Source organism: Schistocerca gregaria, unplaced genomic scaffold, assembly GCF_023897955.1.
Source record: "Schistocerca gregaria isolate iqSchGreg1 unplaced genomic scaffold, iqSchGreg1.2 ptg000751l, whole genome shotgun sequence".
Lineage (NCBI taxonomy): Eukaryota > Metazoa > Arthropoda > Insecta > Orthoptera > Acrididae > Schistocerca > Schistocerca gregaria.
The window spans coordinates 2,501-10,000 of NW_026062126.1; the positions used below are offsets into that span (position 1 = coordinate 2,501).

Sequence of the window (7,500 nt, forward strand, 5' to 3'; positions counted from 1 at the left end):
GTGCTCATTTGCCGAGCCCACCCACACAAAACCTGCACCCCCCTCCAGCGCAGGAGCCGCAACCCGGGTGCGTACGCCGCACCAAGTGCTCCACCCGCGACCGTACGTGCCCCGCCGAAATCGCAACTCCGGCGGATGAACGGCGGACTTTTCTCGCAGTCGTAAGTTGCAATCCACCCCTATATCTTGCGTCTCATGAAGAGTTATATCAAGTATGCCAAATTCCCGCTGTCCCTATACATGCAGTAAGTTCGTCATGGGCGCTGGCCGGCAGGCCGCGAGACCTGACGCCCGGCGGCAAAGAGTGCCCCTCTGAGGATATAGATGTTCCGTTCCGCCGCACAATGGTGACGGTGACCGCTGCCTGCGGTGGCAACGCTGGGCAGAGTCGATACTCGCCGTGTGGTGGAAGGTAAACATTATGCGGTACATCAGTACTTTCCTAATAGTTCGGTCGTCTCACGGCACTGCTTAGTAAATGATGCAAGGCCACATATAGATGATTTATGCGAATGTCCCTATACGTGCTGTAAGACTGGGCACACAACGTGAATCGCACGTCAGCCACACACTCGAACATGCACCACTCTCGGCCTGCAACGGAGACACACAATACGTAAACATCTGGAATGCGACAATGTCGAGTGCATCCTCTCTGCCACATTGCACCGTCGACACTATGATAACCAGAGCAGTAGGTCCACCTATAAAAGCACAATACCCCACTCCTCCGACAACTACCATTGCTCAGATAAACCAACACCACCAACACACATCCTACACAGAGGGGCACCAAATATCACCCCCCCGCCCTCGTGTTATACCACATGAAAAATTGCAGAAGTGAGAGACACAGACCCGCCAGCCTCTTGCTACAAGCATCGAACCGACGTGACATATCTGACGGTGACTCAGGCATCCGCGTACTGCCACAACTATCCACCCCCCCCCCCCCCCCACTCTCTCTCTGCCCCCTTCCCACACAATACCGAATTTAACCAACTTTATCGCTTAACCTAACTGTGGCTGTACCAGATTATCGCTTAACCTAACTGTGGCTGTACCAGATTATCGCTTAACCTAACTGTGGCTGTACCAGATTATCGCTTAACCTAACTGTGGCTGTACCAGATTATCGCTTAACCTAACTGTGGCTGTACCAGATTATCGCTTAACCTAACTGTGGCTGTACCAGATTATCGCTTAACCTAACTGTGGCTGTACCAGATTATCGCTTAACCTAACTGTGGCTGTACCAGATTATCGCTTAACCTAACTGTGGCTGTACCAGATTATCGCTTAACCTAACTGTGGCTGTACCAGATTATCGCTTAACCTAACTGTGGCTGTACCAGATTATCGCTTAACCTAACTGTGGCTGTACCAGATTATCGCTTAACCTAACTGTGGCTGTACCAGATTATCGCTTAACCTAACTGTGGCTGTACCAGATTATCGCTTAACCTAACTGTGGCTGTACCAGATTATCGCTTAACCTAACTGTGGCTGTACCAGATTATCGCTTAACCTAACTGTGGTTGTACCAGATTATCCCTTAACCTAACTCAATTTGTCCCTTAACCTAACTCAATTTGTCCCTTAACCTAACTCAATTTGTCCCTTAACCTAACTCAATTTGTCCCTTAACCTAACTCAATTTGTCCCTTAACCTAACTCAATTTGTCCCTTAACCTAACTCAATTTGTCCCTTAACCTAACTCAATTTGTCCCTTAACCTAACTCAATTTGTCCCTTAACCTAACTCAATTTGTCCCTTAACCTAACTCAATTTGTCCCTTAACCTAACTCAATTTGTCCCTTAACCTAACTCAATTTGTCCCTTAACCTAACTCAATTTGTCCCTTAACCTAACTCAATTTGTCCCTTAACCTAACTCAATTTGTCCCTTAACCTAACCCACGTTGTCCCTTAACCTAACCCACGTTGTCCCTTAACCTAACCCACGTTGTCCCTTAACCTAACCCACGTTGTCCCTTAACCTAACCCACGTTGTCCCTTAACCTAACCCACGTTGTCCCTTAACGTAACCCACGTTGTCCCTTAACGTAACCCACGTTGTCCCTTAACGTAACCCACGTTGTCCCTTAACGTAACCCACGTTGTCCCTTAACGTAACCCACGTTGTCCCTTAACGTAACCCACGTTGTCCCTTAACGTAACCCACGTTGTCCCTTAACCTAACCCACGTTGTCCCTTAACCTAACCCACGTTGTCCCTTAACCTAACCCACGTTGTCCCTTAACCTAACCCACGTTGTCCCTTAACCTAACCCACGTTGTCCCTTAACCTAACCCACGTTGTCCCTTAACCTAACCCACGTTGTCCCTTAACCTAACCCACGTTGTCCCTTAACCTAACCCACGTTGTCCCTTAACCTAACCCACGTTGTCCCTTAACCTAACCCACGTTGTCCCTTAACCTAACCCACGTTGTCCCTTAACCTAACCCACGTTGTCCCTTAACCTAACCCACGTTGTCCCTTAACCTAACCCACGTTGTCCCTTAACCTAACCCACGTTGTCCCTTAACCTAACCCACGTTGTCCCTTAACCTAACCCACGTTGTCCCTTAACGTAACCCACGTTGTCCCTTAACGTAACCCACGTTGTCCCTTAACGTAACCCACGTTGTCCCTTAACGTAACCCACGTTGTCCCTTAACGTAACCCACGTTGTCCCTTAACCTAACCCACGTTGTCCCTTAACCTAACCCACGTTGTCCCTTAACCTAACCCACGTTGTCCCTTAACCTAACCCACGTTGTCCCTTAACCTAACCCACGTTGTCCCTTAACCTAACCCACGTTGTCCCTTAACCTAACCCACGTTGTCCCTTAACCTAACCCACGTTGTCCCTTAACCTAACCCACGTTGTCCCTTAACCTAACCCACGTTGTCCCTTAACCTAACCCACGTTGTCCCTTAACCTAACCCACGTTGTCCCTTAACCTAACCCACGTTGTCCCTTAACCTAACCCACGTTGTCCCTTAACCTAACCCACGTTGTCCCTTAACCTAACCCACGTTGTCCCTTAACCTAACCCACGTTGTCCCTTAACCTAACCCACGTTGTCCCTTAACCTAACCCACGTTGTCCCTTAACCTAACCCACGTTGTCCCTTTGCCTAACATAGTTCACTGCTCGGAATCTCTGGTGTCGTTGTTATCCTCATGTAGATGTCTTGCGAGTGTTGCTTACTTTCCACATATTCCCGCTATCCACTGTCAATTGTACTGCAATAGGACTATATCGCCCCCCCCCCCCCCCCCCCCTCTGCCCCTCTCTTTGTGTCTCCGTCCTCTCAAGCTGGTCGGTCTGGCGTTTGAGTGTTAAATGAGCCTCGCAGCTGTTCAGTTGCGTTCAGATGTCGACGCCCTCAGTGTACGTCGTGGTATGGTCTGTGTCCATTGTCCGCTGATGTCGTACGCGTAACCCACACGCTGTACCGATCATCGGTAGTTACGTACAGAGTGAAGTAGTGTGATACGTGTGACCGTACGCTGGCTGTGCCCAACGGTGTCGAATCTCAATTTCCATATGTTGTGCTCGATGCTACTTGTCTCGTCTCCCAATAACAGCTAGGTTGCACTGTGGTACGCCGTAGAGGCGTGTGGGAGGAACGTACGAACGCATTGTATGTCACCCTGGGTCGCTGGGGGTGGTGGTGCGGTGAGTCAGGTCAGGTCAGCGTGAGCCGTGTGATGTAGTGACGCGTGTATTCCGACTTTGTCGTATTGCCTCACACAAAGTGCTACCCTGGTGGACCGCGTTCCATATCTGGGACATGCCGCAGATGCCGGTTGACAGTGGATCGCGGAAGGGACATCGCATACGTGCGCGGGCCACCTTCCACGTGTTCTCTTCTGCACATGTCGCAGTGTGTATGTGGTCTGATGTAGCGTGTCGTGACACATGACATCCTGGCATGCAAGAATTGTTGAATTCGCAAATGTAGGTGGACATCTACGTTTACTGCCCAAGATACGCAAATGAACTGGAAATCCGTTGTTGAGCGGTTGTTCACGCTGGAGGTGAATCTGTGATGGCGACGATCGGTACAGCTATTAACCGGTTGTTTCAGCGGTACCCGCCACATCCACACACGTGACTAGGCCCATGTGGGTATGAAGCGATACGCGGCGGTGGCTTGGTGGGACTGTTCCCGGCCGGTGAAGGGGGGCCGCCCGGCGTGTTGGCCGCGCGCTGCGTGGGCGCACGCGCAACAGGCGGCTGGTGGGGGGCGCCGAGTGGCAGGAGCGCCAGCCGACGGGCTCGGCAGGCGGCGCAGCTACGCTGCGGCGCACCCTGCACGCGGCGCCTGGCGGCCAAAGTTGGTTCAGCCGAGCCCGGTGCGAAGCGCGGTGGACATCTGCAGTGTGCTGGTCTGATTGAGGACTGTGTGCGTTGAGGATGCGCCGCCGCCTGGCACTCGGCGCCGCGACGCCGTCTGCTGCTCGGTCGCCCCAGCGGTTCTCGCAGGTGGTTTGTATCGCAGTTGTGCGGACGTGTTGGCGCGTGCGCTGTGCTGGGAGAGTTCGCTTCTGCACCCAAGTGGGGCTTTGCCCTTGTGTGGCGCTGGCGTTGGAGCTGCCGGTCACCATAGGTGGCGCGTGTTGTCTCCCGCCGGCAATGCCACGACAGCACGCTCCCGGGCCTCTGTCGGCAGCGGCAAGCTCAGTTGGGAGCAAGGGTGTTCGCACTAAAACCGTCTACTCGCCTAACTCCGGGCGATTGCGCCTCTCTCGAAACCGACCAAGTACCTAGGACGGCGCTGCGCGCCGCCGGGACCTGAGAGGGTTTCGAGGTGTATCGTGCAGGGGAGCTCGGCCTCCTCCTGTTTGCAGAATAATTGAGCGGACGCTTGCGTGTTCGCGCGGGCCCCCGGGACACACTCCCGGGCGGCCGGCTGCTCAGCTCTAGTTGACGCAGCTCCCTGGTTGATCCTGCCAGTAGTCATATGCTTGTCTCAAAGATTAAGCCATGCATGTCTCAGTACAAGCCGCATTAAGGTGAAACCGCGAATGGCTCATTAAATCAGTTATGGTTCCTTAGATCGTACCCACGTTACTTGGATAACTGTGGTAATTCTAGAGCTAATACATGCAAACAGAGTCCCGACCAGAGATGGAAGGGACGCTTTTATTAGATCAAAACCAATCGGATTGGCTTGTCTGGTCCGTTTGCCTTGGTGACTCTGAATAACTTTGGGCTGATCGCACGGTCCTCGTACCGGCGACGCATCTTTCAAATGTCTGCCTTATCAACTGTCGATGGTAGGTTCTGCGCCTACCATGGTTGTAACGGGTAACGGGGAATCAGGGTTCGATTCCGGAGAGGGAGCCTGAGAAACGGCTACCACATCCAAGGAAGGCAGCAGGCGCGCAAATTACCCACTCCCGGCACGGGGAGGTAGTGACGAAAAATAACGATACGGGACTCATCCGAGGCCCCGTAATCGGAATGAGTACACTTTAAATCCTTTAACGAGTATCTATTGGAGGGCAAGTCTGGTGCCAGCAGCCGCGGTAATTCCAGCTCCAATAGCGTATATTAAAGTTGTTGCGGTTAAAAAGCTCGTAGTTGGATTTGTGTCCCACGCTGTTGGTTCACCGCCCGTCGGTGTTTAACTGGCATGTATCGTGGGACGTCCTGCCGGTGGGGCGAGCCGAAGGGGTGCTTTCGCGTCCCGAGGCGGACCCCGTTTAAATCCTACCAGGGTGCTCTTTGTTGAGTGTCTCGGTGGGCCGGCACGTTTACTTTGAACAAATTAGAGTGCTTAAAGCAGGCAAGCCCGCCTGAATACTGTGTGCATGGAATAATGGAATAGGACCTCGGTTCTATTTTGTTGGTTTTCGGAACCCGAGGTAATGATTAATAGGGACAGGCGGGGGCATTCGTATTGCGACGTTAGAGGTGAAATTCTTGGATCGTCGCAAGACGAACAGAAGCGAAAGCATTTGCCAAGTATGTTTTCATTAATCAAGAACGAAAGTTAGAGGTTCGAAGGCGATCAGATACCGCCCTAGTTCTAACCATAAACGATGCCAGCCAGCGATCCGCCGCAGTTCCTCCGATGACTCGGCGGGCAGCCTCCGGGAAACCAAAGCTTTTGGGTTCCGGGGGAAGTATGGTTGCAAAGCTGAAACTTAAAGGAATTGACGGAAGGGCACCACCAGGAGTGGAGCCTGCGGCTTAATTTGACTCAACACGGGAAACCTCACCAGGCCCGGACACCGGAAGGATTGACAGATTGATAGCTCTTTCTTGATTCGGTGGGTGGTGGTGCATGGCCGTTCTTAGTTGGTGGAGCGATTTGTCTGGTTAATTCCGATAACGAACGAGACTCTAGCCTGCTAACTAGTCGCGTGACATCCTTCGTGCTGTCAGCGATTACTTTTCTTCTTAGAGGGACAGGCGGCTTCTAGCCGCACGAGATTGAGCAATAACAGGTCTGTGATGCCCTTAGATGTTCTGGGCCGCACGCGCGCTACACTGAAGGAATCAGCGTGTCTTCCTAGGCCGAATGGTCGGGGTAACCCGCTGAACCTCCTTCGTGCTAGGGATTGGGGCTTGCAATTGTTCCCCATGAACGAGGAATTCCCAGTAAGCGCGAGTCATAAGCTCGCGTTGATTACGTCCCTGCCCTTTGTACACACCGCCCGTCGCTACTACCGATTGAATGATTTAGTGAGGTCTTCGGACTGGTACGCGGCATCGACTCTGTCGTTGCCGATGCTACCGGAAAGATGACCAAACTTGATCATTTAGAGGAAGTAAAAGTCGTAACAAGGTTTCCGTAGGTGAACCTGCGGAAGGATCATTACCGACTAGACTGCATGTCTTTCGATGTGCGTGTCGTGTCGTGTCGCGCAACACGCTACCTGTACGGCAGTGGCCGTGCGCCGCGTGCGGAACCACGCGTGCCTCTCAAAACTAGCGGAAGTGTTGTTGTTGTTGTGTGGTACGAGCGCTGAAGCTCTGGAGCGGCTGGCCTGCGGTACCTGGCGCCTGGCGCCGGTTTTGAATGACGTTCGCCCGAGTGCCTGTCCGCCCCGGTGTGGAGCCGTACGACGCCCATCGGCTGTGAGGCCGTTGGACACAAAAAAATAGTGGAACAGGGGCCGTCAGACGCCTCAGTCCCGCAAATGCTGCTGTCTTGAAAGAGACAGTGGGAGACTGAAAAGGAAAAGATCACCCAGGACGGTGGATCACTCGGCTCGTGGGTCGATGAAGAACGCAGCAAATTGCGCGTCGACATGTGAACTGCAGGACACATGAACATCGACGTTTCGAACGCACATTGCGGTCCATGGATTCCGTTCCCGGGCCACGTCTGGCTGAGGGTCGGCTACGTATACTGAAGCGCGCGGCGTTTGTCCCGCTTCGGAGACGTGGGAGTGTCGTGGTCGCCTGTGTGGCCGGCCGCGTCTCCTTAAACGTGCGATGCGCGCCCGTCGCCTGGCGGTTCGCATACCGGTAC

General features: G+C 53.1%; 2 non-coding genes across 2 annotated transcripts; both read left to right on the forward strand.

Annotated features, from left to right (window-relative positions):
- Positions 1 to 4,950: 4,950 nt before the first annotated feature.
- On the forward strand, positions 4,951 to 6,843 carry LOC126321612 (small subunit ribosomal RNA). Its single transcript, XR_007558379.1, has one exon. It is a non-coding gene; the product is annotated as a small subunit ribosomal RNA (ribosomal RNA).
- Positions 6,844 to 7,212: 369 nt separating this feature from the next.
- LOC126321609 (5.8S ribosomal RNA) lies at positions 7,213 to 7,367 on the forward strand. The gene has a single exon (XR_007558376.1). It is a non-coding gene; the product is annotated as a 5.8S ribosomal RNA (ribosomal RNA).
- Positions 7,368 to 7,500: the final 133 nt, after the last annotated feature.